This window comes from Mauremys mutica, chromosome 7 (assembly GCF_020497125.1).
Source record: "Mauremys mutica isolate MM-2020 ecotype Southern chromosome 7, ASM2049712v1, whole genome shotgun sequence".
NCBI classification, from domain to species: Eukaryota; Metazoa; Chordata; order Testudines; family Geoemydidae; genus Mauremys; species Mauremys mutica.
This window is the reverse complement of record NC_059078.1, coordinates 8,885,486-8,908,680: the sequence shown is the minus strand read 5'-3', so window position 1 is coordinate 8,908,680 and position 23,195 is coordinate 8,885,486. Positions and strand designations below refer to the sequence as shown.

General features: G+C 45.0%; 1 protein-coding gene across 4 annotated transcripts in view; it reads left to right on the top strand.

Moving 5' to 3' along the window:
- Positions 1–23,195, top strand: part of FRMD4B (FERM domain containing 4B) — a 186,754-nt gene that overhangs the window by 43,651 nt on the left and 119,908 nt on the right. For 3 of the 4 annotated variants that reach the window (XM_045024462.1, XM_045024461.1, XM_045024463.1), the window contains exon 2: positions 3,252–3,388. The exons of the other annotated variant lie outside the window; for it this stretch is intronic. The gene's annotated coding sequence lies outside the window, so the exon portion shown is untranslated. The remainder of the gene's footprint in view (positions 1–3,251; positions 3,389–23,195) is intronic. 4 annotated transcript variants of the gene reach the window in all.

Below are 23,195 nucleotides of genomic sequence, written 5' to 3'. Positions count from 1 at the left end.
AACCCCTACCCACTATCTGCACCTTGTCTCAGTATCAGGCTACTGCCAGTCATTGTCTAGCCTCACGCCCCGGGGCAGACTGCAGTATCAGTCACTCATCACGGGCAAGGAGGGTTTGGACCTGCTGCCTTGGCCTATCTCTGGGCTGCCCTCTGCAACCCTAGTACCTGTTAGCCCAATGCTAGGCCGCAGCCTGGGGCTTTCCAGGCTGGAGCTCCCCAGCTCCTCTGCCTTTCCCCAGCCTTGCTTCACTCAGGTACCTTATGTGCAGCTCCCTACAGCCAGGCCCTTCTCCCTCTACACAGAGAGAGAGAGACTGCTCCCTCTGGCGTCCCTGGCCTTCTTATAAGGCCCTTTTGCTCAGTTTGGGGCATGGCCCCAGCTGCAGCCACTTCCCCCAATCAGCCAAGGTTTTACTTTGCCCAGCCCCAGCCCTCTGCAGGGCTTTTCTAACCCCTCCAGGGCCGAAGCAGGTGCTCACCCCACCACACCATAATAGCAGGTGTAAAATTAGCTCAGATACATCTACCCGAGTGAGCTTCACATCTTGGTTTGCAGCACAGGCATCCTTCCGAATGCTACTCTTAACACTTCATCACAGGTAGATGATTTGGGGGTAGGGGTGGAGTGAGGTGAACGAATAGACCCCTACTTTTTTTTAGTTGTTGTTTGATCATTTTGGTTGACTGGAGTTGGGAAACAAGAGCATGGTTTAGCTTCTGTTTAGGAGCCAGCATTTATTCTCCTCAGTTGAGCTGATTACCCGATTTTGTCTCCATGGTGGTGAATAGAGATATAGATAAATACTTTGTGATGATCACCAAGCACAGATATTTTTATGACCAAATTTTCAACACATGGCCAAATATTGGCCACGCTAATGTGCAGGGAATGCATTTGAATGAGGAGAAATAGGAATTTGAGTATGCACATGGGGTGACCAGTGCTGCAGCTGCTGAACTTAGGGGAAAAGGGAGCTGGAGATGCTGAATTCCTTGTGTGAAGGTCTCAGTATTGTCATGATGAGGACATAGGCATCTGTTTGCATGTAAAGTAATTGCATGCACAAAAAAGTGGGCACCATAGTTTGTGTCCGAGATCCAGATTTTTAGCTGTGCTCTGTGTTTCTGCACTCCTGTTGTTTCCAGAAATATTACCAAGTCCTTTAAGAATGAACTGCTGAGGCACACATGCAAGATTTATAGGTGAAGCAGCTAGCATAGTTTTTGCTTGCCTGCTTTTATACACTGAACTGATTGTCCATGGAGAAGTGTTCATGCTCCCATTCCATGTTTGAAAACAGGCACTTGTTCGTGCAAACTCAGCTATTCAGTTTGTATGAACACCTGAATGCAGATTTTTGCACATGCAAAATGGGTGCAGGTTCACTTCGGCGGGTGTAGTCAGTTTTGTGTACAAAAATCGGTGCACAAAAATGGAGGCCTCTAATGATTTGATCAGTGTTGGGCTGTTTGATTGCAAAATACTCTGAACAGTGAAAGGTGGTTTTTTGTACAGTCTGCCCTCTAGTGTACAGATGGCTGCCTTCAATAAAATAACACATGGAGAAAAGAAAATGAGAGTGTAATGGTCTTAGATTATGCTAGGGTGACCAGATGTCCCGATTTTATAGGGATAGTCCCAATTTTCAGGTCTTTTTCTTATATAGGCTCCTATTACCCCCCACCCCATCCCGATTTTTCACACTTGCTGTCTGGTCACCCTAGATTATACCCTCTTAAAACATTTTGACCAGTAGGTGTGCTTTAATCCATTTTAAACTGCATTATAATTAATACTAGATCTTCATCTCAAAGGACAGTGTAACTTGCTTACAATAAACTCTCTTATAACGAAATTCCATTTATAGTGAAGAAGCATGAAAGTCTCCATTGTTTCAGTGTACAAATTGATTCATTTGGAATTTATTCCGGCACCGTATCCTGCTCTCATTAAAGGAGATGGCAAAATGCTTATTGACTTAACTTCCTACCCTCCAGCTAAGGGTAAAATTCTCCTCTGAGATCTTGATTATAAACACAGGGGAATAGTAGGTTCAGTTTAAAAGTAAAATACTCCAGGGTTTGGATCTCGAGTCCGACATTCTGCTCCTCTGAGATGTGCCACAGCGTGGTTTAGCGATGGCCCTCCATGCACATCTCAGAGGACAGCTTTGCCCTGTAAGGTTCTCCTCCTGCAAAGAGATTTGCCTTCGTAGACACTTTTGCCCACACGGAGCCCCAGGGAAGCCATTGAAGAATGAGATGCTACTGCTTCAGCTAAAGGATCAGATCCACTAACTTGAACTCTATGGGACTCCACGTAAATAAGTCTTTTGCAGGATTAGGGCTGTAGTCTATTTTTTGGTGGGCCAGATGGTCCTGTCTCTGTAGAGTAGACCTGGCCTGAGAGCTTAACATGTAAGAGTCATGACAGCTCCTGGCCAAAAAACCCTACCCCAAGCAGAGATTTCCATAACTGGAGAAGAGCCAGAGATGCTAAGATATCTTACTAGGAAATTTACTATTGCTACTGTTAGAATTGCTTTTGACTGTAAAAGAACTGTAAAAACCCTGATGTAGAGATGCTTGAATGTGGGAAGGGGACGGGAGCAATGTAGTGGCACTATGGAGGATGGCAACTTGGAAAGTCTGATGCACGGGTAGGGGTTTCAAGTGTGCCTTGGTGCTGTCGGCCTTTTGAAGAACAGTACACTAAAAATCGGGTAGTATCCTGGTTTAAGGAACTGCTTGTCAAGTGCCTCTTTACCCATCCTGCTTCTGTTTTCATAACCAGTGTTACTAAATTTAGGGAAGACATGTTTCTTCAAGGGATCTGCTTAGTTTTGACTTCTGTAATTAGCTAACATGTACATTTCTGTTCCTCTTCATGCATTAATCTAATGGAGGAAAGAATTATGCATAGATGAAGTTAAAAGACATTAAGCGAGTCTGCCTTTGCATCTCCAATGAACTGAAACATACAGCCTTAGAAAATGTTGGGCTGCAGAGCATTCGGAGACGTTAACAGGGAGCAATGCCACGGTTTCATTTGTGTACAAATATCTTAGCAGTAACTCTTGTTATTTTGTATACCAATCTAATTTGTAGCACATAGCTGTTTATTGCCAGTCACAGATGGGGAGGGTTGTTCTGGAGAATTTCAGGAATGAATTGAAAACAACACATTGGGAGGATGGATGAGGTTTTATTCCCTGAAGAAAAATTGATATTTTGTCTTCTTTGCTATAGCGCTTCATGAAGGATCTGGCTAGAGCAGAAGAAGGAATGAAAGACTTAAAAGGATGAAATCATTACATAGTAATGGAAAACTGAAGGATATTGCAGAGAGGATTAAATAGAGACAGAAGGCTGTGCCCGAGCTAAAGGTAGGAACCAATACAAAATCTTCACCTTGTAAAGTCCTGTGGTGTCATGTCAGTGATGCGATCACCAATGAAAAATAAGGTTATTAAGATAGAAACAAGAGAAGTTCTGAAAATCTAATAGTCTAAGCCAGGCATTTCATATTAGTCAGTCATTTGGGTGAGTCAGTGATACAGAATCCTTCTAGGAGCGCATGGTGAAGCAGGTGACCACGTTCCCTGGATTCCAGTAATGCTTGTCGTAATAAGGCAGCTGTTTGGTGAAATGCAGCAAAGCACAAACGGGTGTAATGATACTACACACAGCAAGGGTTGGTGTGACTTCTTGCCGCGTAAAGTGTTTAGATATGCATGATATGCTTCTCTGTGCACTCAGAAGATTGTGGGTTAATTCCCATTAGGGGGAAATGTGGAAAATCGACCTAGTGAGTCTTTAAGTTTGCAAAAAATTGCACCGTAGTCCCAGTGAAATCAAGAGGCCAGGATTGGGGCCAGTGGCTGCTTCCTGTGTTCTGTGATACAAAAAATATATTGAGTTTGTGCTGAAACCAGCTTCTCCCTCAGTACAGTTATGGAGTGTTGAAATCCTAGTGATCTGTTATCTTGTTGTTCTGGGCTTATGTGCATTAAATCAGATATGCAACAAAGAGCATCAATTCACTCTGCCTCCTCGCAAACACACACATGGGAATTTATGTAGATGTTAAAGATGCAGAACAAAACATAGCAAATTATTCTCATAGATCAAAATAGAGCCTGTACAAAATATGCTCATAAATGCTGGAAATTTTCTTTTCGTCCCGTATGAAGACAGGAGATTGTAGTTAGTAATTTACAACAAAGTGATGCTGTTTTTCTTAGTCATTCTGTATTCTCTCCAGGTAGGTATATTGCATTCATTATTGGAAAGCAGCCATGATATCAGATGAGGGTAGAGTATTTAGGTAGGGAAAGTGGGTGTGGTTTGGAGGGCGGACTCCAGTCTACTGACTTCGGACCTATCTCCATAGTTGAAAGAGGAAGACGTGCACATACCTAAAATGCAAATAAAAGAGCCAAAAGAGAAAAATCAGAGTTTAGAGAGGTTGAACTATCTGACTTCTGTGGTCCTACAGGAATTATGAAATCCTAGTCTCTATTTTGTTCTTGTACTTCTAATGAGCGAGTTCCTGTGAAAATTTTGAGTGCGGTTCTTGGGTCCTACCAAGCTACATTTTCCACAGGGCTGAGGAAGGAGCAAAAATGGATGAAAAATGCCTGATCCTGGGGGTAACCAGGGCTGAGCTGTCCTCAGCATAAATTAGAGGCAGCTTTCATCTATTCTGGTTGCAAATGTCCCCTGGCGGCTGTCCTGCTGCCTTCAGATCACTGAAGCGTAAGGTGCTTTTCTGCTCCTCATGCTCCAGGAATTTCCCTACTCAAGGGGGAGCCCCACAGTTGCTCACTTAGGGCAGCTTTCTGGCCCCTTTAGGTCATGTGAGTGATGAAGGGATGCCGCACTGGGGGAAAACTATCTGTCCCATTGTCTCCTCTTGCAAGCTTCCAGCCAGGATAGCTTTCCTCCCCAAGTGAAGAAAATCTTTTTAAACTTCAGAAGTCGCTGCAGACATTGAGAGGCAATGCAAAGTGGAGGCCAGGAGTGCGGTGACCCTACACCCCATGTGTGTACACAAGACGTCACTCTGTGAAGATAAAGTCAGACAGTTGTTTCCACAAAGGGTCACATACATCTATACCAAATATCATCTGCAGTGCAGATTCTCCTTTGCCCTGGTCTACACTGGGGGGGATCGATCTAAGTTACACAACTTCAGTTATGTGAATAACGTAGCTGAAGTCGACGTACTTAGATCGACTTACCGTGGTGTCTTCACTGCAGTGAGTCGACTGCTGCCACTCCCCCGTTGACTCTGCCTGCGCCTCTCGCAGCCCTGGAGTACAGGAGTTGATGGGAGAGTGCTCGGGGTCGATTTATCGCGTCTAATCTAGACATGATAAATCAATCCCCCCTAGATCGATCGCTGCCTGCCAATCTGGCGGGTAGTGTAGACATACCCTTTGTTTCCATGTGAGATGATCCCTGTTAAATAAGGAACTGAAGTCTTGGACCTTTACTTGTGCAAAAGATGATAGGATAGCCACTGACCTCTTCACAATGCGCTGAATTCTGCGGTCCTTCCTCAAAGAACCTGCTGTCCAATCTAAGGGTGCCTAATGCCCTTGACAATGTGATCCCAAGCAACTTGTCCAGGGTCGCACAGGAAATCTGTAGTGGAGCCAGTAAATTGAAGCCAGGTCTCCCACGTTCCAGGTTAGTGCCCGACCCGCTGGACCAGCTGTCTGCCTCTCTCCTGTATGCTAGGATAGCTGAGGGTAGAACTGACTCTAAAATCAGGTATGAGGATGGGTTACAGATAGCAACGGAGCAGATTAACCCTGGGTACGGCTACACTGTGGTTTAAAACCGGCAGCAGAGAGTATCCGAGCCTGGGCACTCGCGGTCTGGTGTTGAAACTGCAGTATAAATGTTTGGGCTCAGGCTCTGAAACCCACCCTCCTGCCTGGGCTTCAGAACCAGAGCCCAAATATTTGAGCTGCTGTTTTAGTGTCATAGCATGAGCCCCTGAATCTGTCCACCTGGGCTCTGAGACTTACTGCCACGGGTATTGAAATGCACTGGAGATGTACCCTTGAAATCTGAGTGGAAGCAGTGGGATTGAAGAAGGGGCTGCCTGAGGAAAAGGCACGCATTTAGGATTAGGCAGAGATTCAAAGGCAGCATTAAAGAAGACTTTGTGGAGAGTAGCCAGCTTGCAGCTCTAAATGAAATGCAGTCTCAGGTGAGTATCTAACCTCTCTCTGTTACTCTAGTTATATCTAGCATTAGTGAGAGTCAAGCCCAGATAAGATTTGGGATCGGTATTGCCTTGAACTTTAATTGAAGTGCATCTCTGGTGGTCGCTGTCTTAGCTGAGACACCAGGTACTGAACCGGGAACCCCACAGATAAAAGCATAAGTTATTGAGGCATGAGATGAAGAGCCAGAGCGCGCTCTCTGGGGCTGTTGCAGACTCACCTCTGCAGAGCAGCACAGCGGGATACTTGTAACACACTCACCGGAGCGCTACACTCCCTTTATTCTCTCTCCTTTAGCAGCAAGAAGTCACCATCTTTGTTCCAGACAGAGAAGTGGGGACTTGCGATGGGTCCGAGGTTGGGAGTTTCTTTTACACACGGTCCCTTAGAAGTAGACTTTATCACAAGACCAGCAGAGGGAGCTGTACGAATAGCATAGTTACTAGCCAGCATCTTCCACTGTGGGAATAAGAAGAATAACACATTCAGCCTCCTTGTGGCAGGAGAGACTTGGCCTATCTGCCTCCCCCGCTCGCCTATGCATAGGCTGACCAGATAGCAAGTGTGAAAAATCGGGACAGGGAGTGGGAGGTAATAGGAGCATATAGAAGAAAAAGCCCCGAATATCGGGACTATCCCTATAAAATCGGGACATCTGATCAGTGCTACTGCATAGGTAAGGTGCAGTCTGATTCCCTGTCAACTGGCTAGTCCTATGGTGTTCACTTGAACAATATTGAAAGGAGAAACACTGTGTTTGTGTAGCAACCTCAGCCCCGTCTCCTCTCACGATGTCCTAGGTAGCTTAGTTACCAGCTGAGATCCTTCAGAATCCTGCAAGCACATAGAAGTTGAAAGCTAACATTCATGAATGTTTTCTCCTGTGCTGGATTTAGACTTTAATTCACACAATTCTCACCCAAATCTCAGTTTAAAAAATTAGACACTGGAAACTTTGACTTGTTCCAGAGTTATTGTTTTTTTTCCTCTCTCCTATGATTATAATTGAGATGGTTTCTTAATGAAATACTGATGACAATCCTTGGAATATTTAGAGATGAAATAGCTGCTATAAATGTGCTCTGGCATGATGAGCAAACAGCTGGAAAATGTGCCTCTCCTGCAATATTCCAATGGTATGAAGCATCATCAAGAGCTATTCATTAGGGTTGCATTATGCACACATCCCATATGTCTGAGAATAAATAATCCGTAACCCACACTTCATGAGGGTATGTCCCAAATGTGCAGTAGGCAGGCGACAGACTCCTCACTGGGATGGCAGACATGGTGCCATCAGCTCCGTAGTACGCCGAAAGGAATAGGAAAGTAAATCCCCTCTCTCATCACTGTGAGTTCCCATATTGGGAAACAGATGGTGCTCTTCTACGATTGTACCTGGTGTGAGACTACTGCATAATTTATCAGTATAGAAACATGAATTGTATTCCAGGGACTGCTGTGTTCGCAGTTCTGTGTTTTGGTTTTTTTGTTTGTTTTTTGTTTTGGTCAGGCTAAAATTGAATTATATTTAGCTAATTCCCCTCTCTCCACATACACAGTGGTTTAGGGAACATAGTACCAGCCACGATTTACTAGAAGAATGTCTAAATATACGATGCCCTTACCATTCTTCCAGTGAAACCCTAAATCACATTCATGAGTTGTGCTCTATGAGCCTTATTTTGAAGGTGCTGGTTGCCTCCTGTAGGGTACTGAGTGCCCTTAACATCCTCTAGACTTCAGTGGACGTTTAAGGGTACTCAGCCTCTTACCAAAATGGAGTCTATGAACTATGTAGGATCAGAAAGAGGGTCACAGCCACTGATACCCCTTGGTGTACCTCGTTCTTCCTGGGGCTCTATTCCTTTTGTGCCCATTGCAAGACTCGACAAGAGGGTAAAACCAGGACAGGAGGCCATGAACAAAGGTGACGTAAAGCCAGTGGTCCTCCATCCCCTCTCTAGCTGTAATTGGGAGTCCCCTCCCATGTATCAGTATGGGATGCGCAGTGTAGAGTGGTCTTGATCCCGTTAGCAGCCCCTAAGATGAGGACAAGCAGCAGCAAGACATCATCTAGCAACCTATTCAAACAGCTCATTGGTGAGTGGCAGGTAGTTTTATAGTGTCCAGGTCCCACTCCATGACCACATGGAAGGCCTAATAAAAGCACTTAGTTTGTTCCCAGACATCCTCTTCCTCCTCCAGATGGCTTCCCGGAGCTGGCCAAGCTCACATAATGCTCTCTCCAAGGAGGATGGGGTGAACACGTTATTCTTCTGCAGTCTTGGCCAATGAAAATCACACCTATTAAACACAAACCATTGATTAGCTCGGGCGGCCCACACACCTGTTCTGCATCCCGTTGGGTACAAAGAAATGTATTTTCTTTTTAAAAGCTCTTCAAACCCCCTCCCATCCAGCCTTTTAAAAGTCATTTGCCAACAGGGAGCAGTCAGGTTCCAGTGTGTTCCATTCTGTGTGTGAGGAGGGAAACCTGTGGCACTGTGGTTACCGCTGTGTGGTGATTGTTAGCAAATGCAGAACTTTTACTTGTATCCATTGTAACAGGCATAAAAAGCCACTTGCTTGAATGTTTCTAGACTAGCTGCCTAGGCCATGTGGGGGTTGTGATGGTTCAGAATGGCACACAATGGAGCTGGAGTTGGGGCTGAGGAAACTATGGGGAGCCTGAAACAGGAAAATATTTCACATTTAGAATAATTTCTGTTCTCTGCTCTTCTACCTGTCTCTGACAATGCAGCTGCTTTTTGAGTCTACAACAAGAAAGTCCGAAATGCCAGCCTAGCGCCAAGCAATGCCGCGTACTCCTCCAGACTGGCTCTATCAGTCTCTGCATGTTCCCACATGCTCTACTTGTCCTTTCCTGAGTTCTCATCCTCCACTTTCCCCCTCGATAGCCTGCAAAAAAAAGGGCAAGACTTTGTCAGTGAATTTCTAATTTCTGGCACTGTGTTTCTCCCCCTGTGGTTAGTCTGCCACACCAGCTGGGGTGATGTTATGGTGACTTGGATCTCTGCTGCACACCCACACATTACTGTAAATCACAGAGCTGAGGCAAAGGCCTGATCCAGAGGTCAGCAACCTTCCAGAAGGGTGTGCCAAGTCTTCATTTGTTCACTCTGATTTAAGGTTTCACGTGCCAGTAATATATTTTAATGTTTTTAAAAGGTCTCTTTCTATAAGTCTATAATATATAACTAAAGTATTGTATGTAAAGTAAATAAAGTTTTTTAAATGTTTTATGAAGCTTCATTTAAAATTAAAATAAAATGCAGAGCCCCCCGGTCTGGTGGCCAGGACCTGGGCAGTGTGAGTGCAACTGAAAATCAGCTCGCGTGCCGCCTTTGGCATACATGCCATAGGTTGCCTACCCCTGGCTTGATCCTTCCCCCCATTCAAATCAGTGGGAGTCTTGCCTTGACTTCCGGGAGAGCAGAATTGGCCGCAAAGTGCTGCAGGAAGCCAGGCTCAGTGCAGCCTGGCAGCAGGACTGATGGAGTAGCATCCAAAGGGACAGCAGCAGAGGCTCAAGGACTTAAAAATAAATCTGCTTCTCTTCCCCAGGCAGGACAGGTGGTAGCAGGTGGAGGTAACTGGGGCGGCCAATTGCTGACACTCATCAGCGTTACTCCATGGCCTTCAGGGGGAGCAGACTGTCTCTCACTCTCCCAGTGTGCAGAGTCTTATTTGGGTTGCGGTCTGTGCGTAGGACACCTGCCTTGTTCTTGTTCTGTCACTGTTCCCTGGATCATTGTTGTTTGCTTTTTCAGAGGGGCGAGGCCTCTTTCCTCTCTCCTTTAGGGGCTGACTCAGCTCATGTTGTCACAATGGACTGGGCAGTCAGGACTTCGCCCTCTCCAGTTTCCCTTTCTAACTTCCTTTTTCATTGTTTGTGTTTCGGACACGTCCAAATGTCAGTGTTCCCATTGGGGGTCGCGTCTGATAAAACCCACTGCGAGTGTCAGTCCTTTCCCTTGCTGCACACATTTTTCTTTTTAAAAAGTTTTTGGAATGAGTGGTCTTGCTACTAAAGGATTCCTCTGAGCAGCCCTTTGAATAAAAAATACGTAGATGTTTCAGATGTATACTATAATTGCACTTGTTCGTATCTGTGTAGAGAGGACCCATGATCTGATGTGGCCTCGCCAGAGATTTCTGAAAATTGTGGGGCCTGAGGGGGCAGGAACTAGTCAGAGTGGTCCCATATGTCACATCTTAAAGTCTAAGGGGCTGGGAGACAGGACTCTTATGTTCTATTCCCAGATACGCCACTTACTTGCTCTGTGACTTGGCAACTCCATAAACTTCTCTGTATATTTCCCTATTTCCAAGGGTGTTGTGAAACTCGGTGAATTAATGTTTGTAAAATGCTTTGAGAACTCCTGATGAAAAATGCTGGTCCAGTGCAAAGTATTAACTATCGGCTGGCCACACGAGACTGTTAATAATTGTTACTTGGAATTGTCGCACATTAGTGTGTCAGCATGGAGGGAGGTAGCACTGCAGCTGTCTTACTTCTCTGGATAAACAGAAGACATTGTTCTCCAAGGATGTCCATTTCACTCCTTTCAGAAGCACTGCGTGCTGGGAAAAGAAAAGGAAATGCAGTACAATATTAGGCCAGGATCTAAAACCCATTGAAATCAGCTAGAGTCTTTCCATTGACTTAAATGGACTTTGGATCAGGCCCAAAGTGTGTTAATTAGTCTTTATCTCTGTTGTCTTCTGAGGGTAAAAATACATTTAAAAGGCTACTTTACTACTTTCTCTGTTCTTGGTTATTGTGACTCCCTCCATCAGAATGGCTTCATGCTTACCATATACGCTCCTCCTCCACTAAGTAGCCAGTAGCTTGCAAACGTTGAATGACCCAGCTTCAGCTTTAATTTTAACAGAGGTCAGAGCCCTACAAAATGGATGTGATTCCCCCTGGAGTATGTGGTTGAAATACCTTGTGTTACTGGTGTTGTTTTTTGCATGGTGAAGCGCCCTGGATAACTCTGGGATTCGATTTCTAGATGTGTGCTCTACATCAAAGCACTGTTTGTGCCAAAGTGAATGTGCTGTAATAAACAAAGCCTATTGATTTATCACCTTTCCGAATCCTAGATTATCATTGACTTTTTGTTGCCCAGACTGTGAAACGTTCATTCATTGTACAAGTACTTTGCTAACAGAAAGGAGTATTCATTGCCCTAGGAATGGGTAATACCATTTTTAGTCACTCTTGCTTGCAATCTTATCATGCATGCCCTCTGCGTACACAATGCACTCACAAAATGCATTGTTTGGTATCGCTCAGAATATTTTTGGTACTGGCAGCTTGCTAGAGTTGATGCCATAAACCTACAGCTATCCTTCCTTTTCAACAGTGCCATGTTTGCCCCGGCGTGTGTCCCTCCTATTGCAAAAGTCTTTTAGAAAAGTGCACAGTGTTTTGAAGCTTTTTTAAAATCCTATATGGGCATGTTACAAACACCACTGATGTAAGTGGAAAAACTCCCACTGATATCAGTGGGCTTTGGATGACAACAATATTTGCACCACTCTTTCCTTCGAACGTGAAAACATCTCTGATGAGAAGGGCTTTAAGCTACAGTCGACACTCAGGCAGAGGCAGTTAGAGGGTGCATGCACAAGGGAAGTACAGTGGTCCAGGAGCAGCTGCTAGACCCTTTCCAGGGTACATTTTGTCCCCCTTCCCTGCCTCTTGAACAGACCCATCTCCGCTGGCCATTGAGAAAGGAAACTGGGTTGTGAACTTGTCTCCTCTTGTGGGGTATGTAGTTAAGTATTTATGTAATGGTAGCCTCCAAAGGGCACATTTCGGATTGGGACCCCATTGTGCTGAGTGTTGTACAAACACAGCAAGAGACAATCCTTGCCCGGGGGGCTTGCAATCTGAAATTGCAGATGGAGGGTAGACGGTGGGGATACAACATACAAGTCAATGGATTTGGTGAGGACTTGGTTCAGCTTTGTTAGTCACATGGATTTTGAGGAGGAGATGAAGGGAGAAGGGGAGAGAAAGAGGGGAAGGTGAACAGATTCAGTTGTCCCCTTCCTAGCCATGATAGTCAGACTGGGTTTTGCAGGTACCCTGGCGGAAGTGAGTCTTCAGTGGAAGATTTGAAGGAAGAAAAGCTAGTGGCTGTTTGGATTTTATCAGCGTGTTTTCTCCTTGTATAAGGGTAGCATGGGAGAAAGCACAGAGGTGTTTAAATTAGTCCCTTGATCATTATGTGGTGGCATGCCGGGGTCAGGATTGGGTGTGACCTTGGGCAGAAATTCCGGTCCTTGCATCCTCTAGCTCTGCCATGTGCAGCTCCGTAACGTCTCATCAAAGGCAGAACCTTGCTCTGAGTTACGCTCATTCTGAAGAGTTCAGCATCCCAGGTTAGTCATCCTGAGAGAATGAATGCACCTAGAATATAATTACAAGAGTGAGTCATCGTTTGTCACTTTTTAAAAAAAAAATCCGTGTCAGGAGAGAGTGGTGTATTTTGGGGCTGTTATTTTGTTTTCGGGACTATATGTATCTCTCGCAAAGCTGAATTTAACTATCTCACTTACACTTCCTAGTACAATACAGTGCTACAGATCTTTGCTCGGTATTTAGATTATGCACTAATTCTACCCCATTTGCCACAGAAACCTGGGAGGGAGATTGAAAATTGAATAACAAACCTTTATGCTCATGTGCATTGGTCTGGATTGACGTGCAGTACCCAGCCAGTTCAACAGCAGGATCCCATGCTATGGTTGGATTTATTTTGTTGATGTTGTTCACCCTTGGAAAATCAAACAATTGTAGTAACCACCTATAATTATGCATACACCCATTTGTCCAGTGGAACCCCAAAGCATGTTGCACACTTAGCAAGCTAGTGTGCAAGAGTTGCTGCACCTACTACTGCAATGCAACCAGCTCTGGAGGGAAACATGACAGTAGTTTAACAGCTCACAGTAACGCTGCACAGCAGTTGAGGACCAGAAGTGATGAGTACCACCCTCTCTAATTGAAACTGAGGAGGAAAGCAGGTATTTAGGTAGGCCCAATGCCTCTCTACAGGTTGGAATTTGATGAGGACACAGCACAAAATCACAGTGAAGTCTAGAACAGTATTGCCAACCCCAAAAGTTGAAAAGTCATGCGATTGGGCCCCAAATCATGAGACTTTAAAACAAATGTGGGCCGTTTTTCTGATTTACGAGCTCCCGCTGCCCACCCTCAATAGGTGAGTGAAAATTGGTGGTGTCAATTTATAGCAAGAGACACGATTTTGGCCACCACACCTTTATATAAATTACTTTTGTGTCATAGTCCCCACATTAACTCTGTACCTCAGCCCCAAAATCAATTAATGTTGTGCCTCCCTCTAAGCCCTCACCTCTGCCCCACCTACCCAGCCCCATAGCTGTTCTGTGCCCCACAGCCCCACATCTCTCCCTTTCCCCCCATAGCAGGCCTCTGCTCCTCCTGCAGCGGTGGGGGTGTTTCATCCCTTCCCAGACCTGGTGGTGGGGAGGGTGGCTCCAGGGGCTGCTGGATGGCCGGCAACACAGACACACAGGGTTAGGGGACATCTCCAAGGCATCTCCTCTTCCCCTTCCGAGGCCTAGTGTTAGGGAGGGGAGGGAGGGATCCATTTTTCATAGAAGGGGAAGTAAAGAGCAGATTTCCCTCCCACCCCCACCCGCATCCCTATCTGAGCTGCATCTTCTTGTCCCGCGCCTCCAAAAACTTCCTCTGCTGAATCCTGAGGGGTTGGAGGAGAGCTCTGGTGCCTGTCTCCTGTAACACCTCTGACTGGCTGTTCTTCCCCAGAGAGCAGGGAAGCGGGGAAGGCAGCCACTTGGAGGGGCTTTCCCCAGGGCAGGTGACAATTGCATGGGGGCTGGAGTTTCTTCTGATCCTGGGATGTGCTGCAGCAGGAGCTACAATTGCAATCCTGAGGGTTGGCAACACTGCTATAAAGTCCATGTAGGAGTAAGAGTTACGGGGCTGGGCCTTAGGCATTGAAGGGCTCCATAAAGACCCTTGGTGTAAACAGTATCTCCTATCCTCAATTCCCGGGCTCGCGATCGCCTGTCCTCCGTGTCAGTACTTTCTAAAGAAGGGTAATTCCCAGCATGTCAGATCTGCATTTAAACTACACCCCAGCTAATGCAGTGGCGTGCCGTTCGATGCAGGTAGCTAGCCAAATGTGGGTGGCTAGCCCGATGTGAAAAGGCCAAGGTTGTACAGTGGCTATATTCCATTTCTGGGAATAAACAAGGCAAAACATTTGTAATTCCTCTCTTGTGAGGATTTTGACTTGGCTGCTAGGAATCATTTCACGGGACAGTCAGGCTGGGAAATGGCCCGAACACCCTGCTCGCAGCAATAGCACATGATTTTTAGCCATCCTTTGATTCTGTAATTTAAAAAGTGGAAGCTTCATCATTTTCTGGTGCCCCACCATAACCCACCCTTTCCCCAATGGGTGCTCCAACTACCAAAGAGTTTCCAATTTTCTACTCTGCCAAGTCTGACTTTTTTTCTTATTTCCTCCAGATGTTAGGGGGAGTGGCGTTAAGTGCAAAATGATTTCCTGTGCTTCTTGAGCTGCCCTGGCGAGTCCAGCTGGGCAAGGTGCTGCCTCAAAGCTCCAAGCATTTGGTGTGTTTTGCTGGCTCTGTTCCTCTAAAGCGTTTATGACAGAGGAAGCGGGCAGGGCAGAATGTGTCTCCCTTGGTCCCATGCTCTTCTCCAGTGCAGAAATGGATCCTGCCAGAGTGCAGCTAGACCTATTGGGGAATCTAAGCAGTGTCTCTGCCAATTCAGGATTGCTCCCTGCAGCTCTCTAGGACAGGATTAAAGAAATTAGAGTGGGTATGCTTGAAGCAGGCAGACTTCCTGAACTAACTGCTGTTTCAAAGTTGGCTAGAGGGATTCTCTTCCTAGTGGTGTTGGGTGGGAGGGGATTAGCCTTTGCTAACGAAAGGGCAGCCTATTCGGTAGCCTTCTCCCAAGCTGTACAAAGATCAGTAAAGACAGAGTTCATCTGCTACCAGAGTTTTATTTAGATTAATCAAGTTTAGGAACTAGACAGGCTGACAGATTTTTCAGAACGCTTGCTGTGACGAAGTCAGGAGCTGCGGAGGATTCAGTGGAGAAGAAAAAGGAATTCTCTCTGCACTTGTAGCCTCTGTGTGTTTCTGTGTTTTGTTTTATTAATTCATGCTGCATGCTGTCATTCCACCCTGCTCTGTGATCTCATCCGTTAAGCAGTCCTCTGCACCCAAGGTACTGCAGACAGTGACTCCCATGACTCAGTAGGTGGCAATCTGCCCAGTGAGTAGGTACTGAGCCAAGCCCTCAAGTGGCATAGGGCTCATTTTTATACAGAGGGCCACTCACTGGGTTAGAGTCTCAGATGGTGTAAATCAGTGGAGCTCCAGGGCTGTTTGGAAACTGGCAAGGATCTCCCACGAAAAATGTAGACAAGTGAAAAATATTTGTTTTGTTTTTGAAAATGTTCAGATTTTTTTTTCTAACCAAACAAAAAAATTTCATTTTAGTTTGAAACAAGACCAATTCAGATTTTGGTTTTTCAAAAACAACAAAGAGCTTTGAGGGTGCCCCACCCCCATCTCTGTCTTTCCTCCTCCTCCCCCCCCTCTCCCATTTGAAAGAAAGAAAAACAAACAAAAGGTTTTGACGTAAACATTTTGACCGGTTCCATTGACGTCGCTGGAGCTGTGCCAGTTTACTCCAGCCAAGGATTTGGCAGATTGTTTTGTATAGGGTTGTGTGGGGTATAAGTTTGGACAGAAATTAGCACATAAAGTTCCAATTCTGCTCTTTGTTACCTCTTAGTAAATTTGGACTAGCTCCATTAACAGAGCATTACTGGCCCTTAGTGTAGAAATGGCACTGGAGCTGCAGGGTGGAATGAGGCATAGCTTGAAACCTATTGGTAAGGGACTGGAAAAGCGACTGACAGGGAGTTAGAATGTCTGCAGTTATGGTCTGAGATCATTGCCACACACTGCAGATCACATAATAAAAGTGAGGTGTGTTTTTCCTAATGTTTAGAGGCAAATACATGCACAGAAATGAGGTGTATGTGTGTGTAAATGACCAGTTAGATCCCTATGTTAGGTATGCTAATGAGCACCCAATTTTGTGCCTGAATTTCTAGAAAATCAGTCCCTCTCAGTCTTATATAATATGAGCCTAGTTTACAGGAGTGGGTGTATAAACAGGGCCTGTTTGGGACATTTGGAGGTGTAAAGCATGTGGCTACAATTTTCAAAAGTGTCTAAATGCCTTTTGAAAATGCAGTGTAGGACCCTAAGTCACATAGGCACTTTTGAAAATTCGTGTGTGTGTGTGTGTGCGCGCACGATCTAACAACACATACATCATAACAGGACACTCGGTAGTACTAAATTGCACACACACTCTCTAGAACAGATCCTCAGCTGATGTATATTCTTGTAGCTCCATGGACTTCAAATGGAGCTATGCCAAATGACTCCCGCTGAGGATGGCCCTATGCCATTAGAAAGGCCAGTACCGTTTTATGTCAGTTGAGTCAAGGTAACAGATGATCTCACTTCTCAGATGTTGCAACATTTTAAAATGGGATTAATCCTAATTTGTGAAACTAGAGCACAAGCTGCAGCTGTAACTGTTTGAACTTGACCTGGGTTTGTATTCCTTGATATAGCAAGTGTAAAACAATTTCCCTTTCAAGAAATCTGACTTCAGCCTGTTTTACTTTATAAATGTTTAAATGGCAAGACACTCTGTTATTTCCAGTCGGGAACATCTGATACAGGTTGCATTGTAGACACACTGCAACGTCTGATACATCACTGTGCATTGTAGGCACATTGCAATAGCTGGTATATTTAAAAAAAAATACCGCATCTTTAATTTATCATTCCAGTATATATAAGTTTATTATTGAAGCCTGGACTGGGTCTATATTGCTCTGTCTGATTAAGAAAAACCAGCAGGTCCATAATTGTGTGTGAGTGAGCAGACTGTTGTTAAACTAGCTGATCACATGTTATAGGCCATTCAAAAGGGATAAGAAACCAAAGAAACATTAACGGCATGTAGGGGAACAGCACTGTCTAGAGACATCGATATCTTAATTTCATACAACTATGAGTGGTTCTCTGAGGTAAGGATTGATGGGTGAATCTCCCTGGAGGTTTTGTGGGTTCATTTCAGATATGGACCCTGAAGTTCAGATCCTTGTCCAGTCTGCACAAATCTCTTTGGTATGCAAATCTTGGATGGAAATCTTATAAGAACGTGTCATCTTATGAGGCTTCCAGTAATCCTTGCTTTCAGCTGGGCTAGAAATACACAAGAGCCGGGGGGAAGGGGGCGGGAGGTGGCTTGGGTTGTGGAAGTAGGTGGGAGGGGGTGATATGTGAATACTCCTACTTTCTGCCAGTGTTACTGAGAGCGGAATCAGGCCTAGTTTCTCTAGGGGATGTGGCATACTTGTAGGACTGGTAGTAAAGATGTACCAAGTGTTCCCCGATAGCCCTCGCTGATGCACATGGAGGAGGGAGGTGGCCCCATTCCACCAAGGCCTGTTCCCTCTGGGGCAGCATGTACTGCTGGCCGTGCTTGTCGTCCTCACTTGCTCCTTTGATGTCCAAAGTGTCTGCAGCACCATTGTCACTGCCTCCTGCATAGGGGCATGGTGTGGAATGGTCTTCTGATGTCTTCTCCGGTGTCTTGCTCCAGGGCTGCGCTTTCCCTAAGCGGGGTTTGGGTTGCACCTTCCTATGCATGCAGAACGCGCCCCTCCTCCTGGAGCTGGTTATAGCAGGGGATTTAAACCCTGGTGCTGTTGTTGCAGTCAGTCGTGGCTGGTTGCCCCTTTGTTTCACTCTGCCTCCCTTGGACTGGGGAGGCCTAGAGGGGTTTTATTTTGGGGGATACTGTCCCTCTTTCCCAGGAACTCTTCTGCCAGATGCTGTTGCTTCCTAAGGAAGAGAGACACAGCTTTTCCACCCTGTGAAGTCCACGTGCCCGCAGTAGTGGTTCATCCGCCTTCACCAATGTTGGGGGAAGTTGACCCTCGTCTACTGGGTCCATTGTGGCCCTTGGCTCGTTACCATGAGCAGGGGCCCTTATCAGGTATTAGCAACCAGAGCACAAATGTCTTTGTGCTGAGACAAAATTCAGGATCTATCTAACCAGTGTACTATCTGTATTGCTATATAGATCTGAAAGTGGATGATCTGTAGGTAGAACTTGGCCTGTAGGCTACTGTTTCTCTTATGTCTGTTGTGTTTAAGAGGGGTTACATAATGAAAATGGAGGAAGCTGATAACTTTATTTCTCTTTGTCTTTACTAAGCTAATGAGGGACCTGACTGCGGCAAAAGGATTTTTGAAAAAGTTGTTTCACTTTTGCCTTAGGGTTAATTGCCTTAGTGCTCACAGCCTGACAAGTGGGGGGAGGAAGGGAGAGGACAGAAAAGGAAAAGGGTTAGAGATATGTGACTTAATTAACACACTGCGGATATCCTCATTCACAAATAATCCTGCGGTTCTTGCCATGTTTTCAAAAGTCATTTGAAGCAATATTTTACAGGACAAATTCTAAACGAGGACTCTTTTAAAGTTGTGGGGTGCTGGCTCACAGTGAGAGCCGGCTGGGTAAAAATTCGAACTCACCGTTGTTTTGTCGGCATTCACTGGTAGAGTAAGATTGGAACGTTTAGCAGAGACAGCCTGATTTTTCTGAAGTTCTGATGGAGCCCAGCCTTCCTGCTTGGCCCCTTGGCAGCCCAAGCTTCTCAGGGCTGTGGATCCTGGGCTTCCAGATTCCCTGGCTTCAGGGCAGCCTGCCAGGCAGATTGCCTCAGCACCAAATCTCCATCCCCTTTCGCAGAGAATTTGGAGGATTTGTTCCTAATCTGAATGAAACCATATTTCAAAATATTGAAATCCTCTGTGAAACAGAATTGCCTATCTTCGCCCAGCTCTGCTCCTAACCTCGCAAAGGACCTTGGTTTGTGTACCATCTGCATGGTGCGCTTGCATTGTTTTCATTACCAGTCTGTTTTTCTTTGTCTTTATTGAGCTATGGAGAGAACTTTGCAGAGTGTTTTTAAATATCACATCTACTCGGAAAGGGAACTATATGCTCCCGTTAAATGATAACAAGGTGTGGTTTAAAATATCTATATTAAACTGTTTATTATCCACTGATCTGCTGGTTCAAATGATCAGGCCTCTGTGATGGTTTAAATAATTCTTGTTAAGAAGGTACAGAGACCGAGGCTATGTCTACACTACTGCGGGATCGATGTTCCGGCGATGGGTACACCAGGGGTCGATTTAGCGGGTCTAGTGAAGACCCACTAAATCGATAGCAGAGCACTCTGGTTGACCCCGGAACTTCATCGGGAATGAGAGGAGTAAGGCAAGTCCAGACACTGCAGTAAGTCAACCTAAGCTACATCAACTCCAGCTACGTTAATCACGTAGCTGGAGTTGCGTAACTTAGGTCAACTTACCGTGGTAGTGTAGACATAGCCCTAGAGTGATCAGAACTCCAGTCCTTTATTCAAGAGCAGGAATCAAGCAGGAAACTTCAGGATAAGATTTTTCCAGTATGTTTAATCAGTGGATGATATCTAGGGGTACTGTTTATCCTCACAAGGGTGAGGGCAAATTGATAATCGTATTACTCAATGTTGGTGGATTCTTTGTGTCCATTAATAATAGGCCATATTTTGGATTTAAGAGCACCTCTAATTTAACTTACCACTTAGGCTCTAAACACAGGATACATCAGCATGGAAGAAGGCCACGAAAACCCACTTAGCAGCCATCCCCTCCTATGGATTTAGCAGTTCTAACCCACAATATTTGTTTCTCATGTGTGTCTAACTGCATTCTTTAAACTGTTGTTTCAATGTTCCTGTTGCTACCTGGAGTATTTTATAACCCACATTAACTTTATTTAAGGACATTTTTAAAAAATTCTTGTCGTGCACAGTTGTTCCTTTGCAGAAATTCATGACCCTTGTTCAAATGACATTAGATCAAATATATGTGTAACATGTATCATCTCTGTTCCCTTCAAAATGCTGTGTTCCTCTACAAAGTCCCTTCTGGAGATCTTTTTTTCCAGTCAAATATACTTCTGGTTACCCTTCTGGGTATCATACTGGTTTCCTTCTGCTGCATTTTCTGAGATATCCATTTTACAGTGAGGGGACCAGAATTTTACCTAGAAAAGTATTTTAAATGGACCCTGACTAGTCCCTTGGAGCCTTATCTAAATCCAATGGAAGTAAAGGGAAAAATTCCCGTTGATTTCAGTGAATACTGGGTCAGGCCCCTACAAGACAACAAAAAAACTTCCTTTCAATCAAACTGAACAATCCCTTTTGGATCCTAAATTTGGCTTAATCTTTTTTTGTTCCATTGATGTTGAGGGCTGTGTCCAAGGTTCAGAGGCTTTTTGTTTCTTATTCCCTAGTATAGTACTCTCTGATCCTTTTCTCATTCAGTAGTTCGTGAATGTCGTCCTTGTTCATCCATATTGATGCTTGCTTCTTACCTTTATGGTATTTAATGTGGGCAGAAGGACAGCTCTGTGAGTAAAGGCGCAGGAGTGGGAATCAAGATACCTAGATCCTACACCCAGTTCTGCAAGAGACTTCTTGTGTGACTTGGGGCCAGTCACTGCTTCCTGCCCCTCTCCCCCCGCTTCTGCGAAGGTGAGAACAATACTCGCCTACCTCACATGTGCATGAAGGATTAATTCATTGATTGCAAAGCATTTTGAGCAAGCGCCGTAGCGGTGTGCAAAGTATTGTTGATAATAAAATTCACCCCGTGAGGCTAGACTGTGCCCTGGGAAATAGCCTTGAGCAAGAAATGCACCCACCGCAGGAATAGCCTGGTATGCATTGTAACTCGGGCACAGCTGGTGAGTCACAATTCCCTCCTTGCTTCCAGGGGGTCAGTAACTTGCTGATGACCTATACCCGTATCTGATTATTGCCTCTACCCTGTGCTGATTCAGCTATTGTGACCAACAAGTAGCAGTGTGGAGCCAAGACTCCACCTTTCCCCCCACCCTCCCCAATCACGGCCTCTGGAGAGGAAGCAAGAGGGGGAGTGAGGCTTTTCCTCCTATGTATCTGGACCAAAGGGCTAGGTACCCATTGTAGGGGTATGAGAGGGTTTCCGCTCCCCTGTGTGGTTGCGTAGGCACAGTCAAACTCTAGCCCATGGCTTGGCATGATTTTTGAGGCCTGCTTGGGAGAGCACAAAGACTGTTTAGGATTTAGGCCACAAGTGTTGATGGTTAACACTGATGGATGATGGGCAGAGCTGGCTGTGGGAGGCTTTACTGTCTCCGACACTAGGTCTTGTGATCGGGCCTCTGCTTTCCTGAGCATTTACGAAATCCATCCAAACAGTGTAAATAAAAAAATGAGACCGCCAGATGGCGATGTAGAAAGTGATTGGGAAGCATGAGGCGTAACTATGCCAAGTGTATGTCGATCCAATTTAAAAAAATGATACCACAGATGACAGATCAATGAAAAATACTTTCACTATATAAATGGGAAAATCCTTGAATTTACATTTCTGGCAGTCTGTAATTAAGTGATAATGAAAACCAAAAAGGCTTTGAAGACAACGGATATGGATTAAAAATGTTTTAGTTTTCAATAGATTGTGATTTTTTTTTCCCTCCTCAAAACTACATTATTCTTCCATCTCTCAATAAGCATTTTCTTAAACTACAAAGCTGTGCCAGTACTGGAACTTGAAAATGATTGAAACTGTGTTTTCTTATTTTCTCTGTTTAAATATAAAACTCTGATACGTTTAGACCATTATGCAGAGATGCCATAAAAGATTTTTGTGGCTGGTTCCTTTGTGAGGGAGTGTTATCTGAGGGACTGATAATTATCTGGATGCAGATTTTCTCTCTTTGCTACTTACTCAGACTGGAAGCATCCTGCTGCAGATTTTTGCCAACACTGGGAAATGGACAACGGCATTGCAAAATCTCTCTCTTAACTTTAAGGATACGTCTGTGTGGATGATCATTTCACACTTAAAACACATTTGCGACCTTGTGACCTAAGGTAGCATTTCCCAAACTCTTGAAAGCTAAACCTTCTCCCCACCCCCCAGGAAGATGAAGCCAATATTGCTTCTGCCATGTACACATCTCCTGTGCTTCTCCAGGACACCATCTTCTTCATTTGATCCTTCCTCCCTTTTCTTTCTTACATAATGTGCACGTATATTAAAGAGAAAAGCCCCCTACCAAAACAGCCACTGCACATGCTTCTTCCCCTGGGGGCAATATGAGAGAACAAACCTATGATGTGTAGTCACATTGCTTAATGTGCTACCGGAAGGTGCTCAGATACTATGTTGAGGAGCACAGTTTAAGACTATATAGAATATACAAGACTTTAATAGAGTAGGGAAGTTCACACTTCAGAGAGATTGTTTTAGGCTTCCTGCAAGCTCAGGCATAGTTTCTGTACTCACGTTGTAAAGATTTTTTTCACAGGCATGAATGATAGAGAGACTTTTTTTTTTTAATGAAAGCTGAGACTGTGAAGAACTATTGAAAATATTGTGCCCTTCCTCTCCCACTATTCTGTCACAGCCCACCCCACATGTTGAAATACTGAGAGGAAAGGGCACAGGGCTGAAAGCCCAGACTTAGTGCCCATGTTAGGCCTAGGCAGCCACCTATAGAATATTAAAGGGGTCCTGCTAGCCCACCTCTCTTCTGTCTCCAGCTGGGAGCTGGGCCAGTGGAAGGTACAATCCCTTTAATGGTGTACCAATGACAGTGGCCAACTGATAGCAACTGCTCCAGCATGTCCCCACACAATAGAAGGGGTGTGTGTGTGGGGGG